At 31.4% G+C, this 3,829-nt stretch overlaps 1 pseudogene; it reads right to left on the bottom strand.

Annotated features, from left to right (window-relative positions):
• Nucleotides 1-337: 337 nt before the first annotated feature.
• Nucleotides 338-3,333, bottom strand: LOC149545972 (nucleosome assembly protein 1;2-like; annotated as a pseudogene).
• Between the last annotated feature and the right edge of the window lie 496 nt (nt 3,334-3,829).

Here is a 3,829-nt window from a genome sequence, read left to right on the forward strand (position 1 = left end):
TAAATTTTCATTTGCACTCAATTGCCTGGTGTTGGTGTGTGTAGACTCTGTACTACTACTTGTACTCAAATGGCTACTATTAAACCCATCCACCAAAAAATTGAGTCTAAATTAATCCTATTCCTAATCATAATCTTTTGAAAAGCAAACCCCATAATAAATACCAACCTAGACTTGGAAACTGCCAAACCCTTAACAAATGCTTACCTAGAATCTAGGTTGGACTTTAAATCCATACTACTACATTGCCGCAAAAAGATAAATAAATGTTTAATTTCATGCCAAAATTTGAGGAACAAGCATAAATTTCTGAGCATGACATAATCAAGCAAATTGTCTAAGCACTTTTATGGCCATTTTCTTCCCCTTTGTGATTTTCATCCTCTTCCTCACTCCCATCATCATCTTCATCAGCATCATCATCATCTTCAGATATACATTCTTCATCATCACCTACTTCCCCAGTGAACCAAGAAACTACATGAGGGATGAGTTTATCCTTAATTGTTGATCTACAAAAAACACATAAAATCAATGAAACTCGGTACCCAAAAGGTACATAAACCCAAACAGTTTGCAATGGATCAAGAATAAACCCAATCTCATAGTCTTGCTCCATCATATCTTGTAATTTCTCAGCCTGTAAACCACCCCACAAACTTATCAAAACACAAATACAGGATGCCAAAAAGTGTATTCTTTGAGAACTAAAGACTGCAACAATAAGAAAAAGTTTGCTCATCATTACTCATAGCATCATCATCAACATCATCATCTTCAGGAACCTTGGGTGGATCAAAGAAATTGAAGAAACTTGGGCATTGCTCAATTTTTCATTGGTTTTGCATTCTTCACTCCCTTCTTAGGCTTCTTCTTCATGACCTTTCAAGTTAAGTTCTTACCAGGTAACCAAACAATTTTAGTTCTGTGTGTGAAATAACATCACTACATGAATGAAGAAATTCACATAATCTAATTAGCAAAAGGAGATATTTGCATTAGAATTACCCTACTAAACGATCCAAGATAGGTTCATTTTCATCTTCCATGTAATATATCTTTGTTAACTGCATTTCACAAAGGAAATATTATAGCTTAGGAAGGTAATGAATATATTAAGAAATTGAAAAATAAAATAGACATTGAAAGTGTTCCAAGCGCACTAAAATGTGAGTACTTACCACAGAATTCTTAAAATAAGAATTCTCATTGAAAAAGAACCCCAACTTGAAACTTTTCTCACCCTTGTCACTGTCAAGGTGAGAACATTGTATATCCTCCAAAAACTTCAAGGCACCTTCATCACGTTCTGTAATCTATTTATTATTAAAAAAAGTCATTAAATTCACTACATTTTGAAGATAGGTAATATTGCTTGGTATAGCCAAAGTGAGTATTAGATACAAGGAAAAGGAGCAACATCCTACTTGCATTGCCAAAACATCATTGTTCTTCATGGAAGTCAGCCAAAATTCAAGAACACCCTTTTCTGCCATAATGACAAAGATATCACAATAAGCACTTCCCACCAAATATCACAGATCAAAGGAACCTTGAATTTGAAACAACTATTGCATACTAGCATCATGTTTCTTTGAATCTTCCTCCTCTTTTTTATCATCTTCAACATCTACTACTCCATTCACAATGTCATATCGCTACAACGAAATATTTCATTACAGGAATATAGATTATATAGTGTCGAGTAGAATCAAAAAGTTTTTACCCTAAGAGCTAAACATCTTTTACAAAATTTTGTACTGAGAATCGTAAACTCAAGTAGTTATTTTGTCTCTTTAATTTCTTACCGGCATATAATTATCCAAGAGAAAGATTTGAATAAAATATAGTTTATTATAGATCAAGTTGCTCCTAAAAGATTGTAAAAGTTCCATCTATGCTTTAAGGATGTCATTTCATAGAACCAAAAAGCATTTTCTATTATGATATTATCCTATTTGCACTTGATTAGACATCATCTATTCTTCCATTTTCTTGTTCTTATTCTGAGATATTTTATGGTCAACACTGAAAACTCACCTACAGTGTAAACAAAGAAGACTCACATCCCACGATATTTTTTGGAATGCACAGCATATTTAATTGGTGATGAAATCTAGGTTATAAGAAGGAAAGACATTATGAAATAGAATAGATAAGGTTACATGGGAATCGTAGGATAAAATAAATTCTAGAGAATGCTGAGGAAACTACACAAGTGAAACAAGATGTTATTATTTAGGAAATTCTTTTTTATGAATCATGTGAACAGAAGATGCAATAATAATGAAAAAATAGCATCTCAAAAAATCAAAGATATAGCAAATTAGATCATATAGGAATCCTAGAGCAGAAAGACAATCAAGAATATGACAAGGAAATGTTGCATAGGGGATGCTAGATATTGTGTTCTAGGCAAGTCGATGTATAATGAATCATGTATTGTCTGACCCGAAAACTGTAAATAATAAGAATAAAGTAGAAGTAGACAACATCATCTAGTACAATATATATAATGAGTATGAAGTATCTAACTTAAATTATCAACCTTTGTGGTAGCTTAATATCAACCAATTATCTAAATAAATATATACAAATTTGCAGGTTCCAATCCATTAGAATAAACCTATTTAAGTTTTAAATGGTTTAATGTACATAGCAAGAAGATAGCAACATCAAGTAAAACCTCATAATATGAAAAGTACTTGACTCTCATTGTATATATCAACTACATGTGTGCAAACTCCTATGAGTAAGAAAGTTTCAATCTATTGGACCAAGTTTTCTGATAAAGATAACAATATACAATAGTGCCTGAAAATTCAGTAATTGCTTAGAAAAGCAAGAGATCAAGAGATTATATGAAGCTTTCAATTTTGAACACCCAGAAAAAACACTAAACACAGATACCTTCTTGTAAAAAGGTTCGTAAAGCTTTTGATACTTGGCCTCCAACATAGCTTTTTCTTTATAAAAATTAGTCTCTATTTCCTTATGTTTACCCTTTATTGGTAGTAGAAAAATCATAAATCCCTTTGCATGAATATATTTACACAGAAAATCACAATCTAAACATATCAATACCTATAGATCTTGCAATGCCTCCACTCACTTCTTTACTTTGTGAGGAGGTGATTCAATGTAGCCTGATGAGGTACTGACAAGATTTTGTAGCTTGTCTTGAAATAGATCATGGAAGAGTTATTAAATCTAGTGATAAATAGAAATTTTAATTATAAACCAGATTCTATCCAGAAAAGGCATTGCCAATTTATCCTGGGCCTTAGAAATTTTACTTCCACACAGAGATGGATGAACAGAGAATTCTCCCATGTTCTCACAATACAAAGATGACCATCCTTGAGATTTATGTTTAGAAAATATTTCCAACAAATTCTTGATATGATTACAGTAGAAATTTCCCTTGGAAAAATTATTAATGCTATTGAGACACTTTGGTATAGAGATGTGTGATGCTCATATGAATTTATATGTTACCATGAAAACCTATTGATATTTAAATATAATACTCATTGGAGTAGTTGTTATCATATATTCTTACTATTTAATGATTATTAATTCATATTAATGTAATATCTAAACCAGAATTATCTCATATATGCATCAAAATTAATAATATTTTATAGAAGTTATCTTTGTAAATGAATTGCATATTCCAACTTAAGTTTAAATTGTTTTTTTTGAGAAAAAATCTGGAAGATCCCAAGAAGGAAAATTAAAATAAGAATAATCAAGAATCAGCTATATGTGGTCTTCATACCAAAAAATGGCATACTCATCTTATCTCCATCCCCATTTCCTAGTGACC

Source organism: Cupressus sempervirens, chromosome 7 (assembly GCF_028749045.1).
Source record: "Cupressus sempervirens isolate cs-2001-9-10 chromosome 7, ASM2874904v1, whole genome shotgun sequence".
NCBI lineage: Eukaryota > Viridiplantae > Streptophyta > Pinopsida > Cupressales > Cupressaceae > Cupressus > Cupressus sempervirens.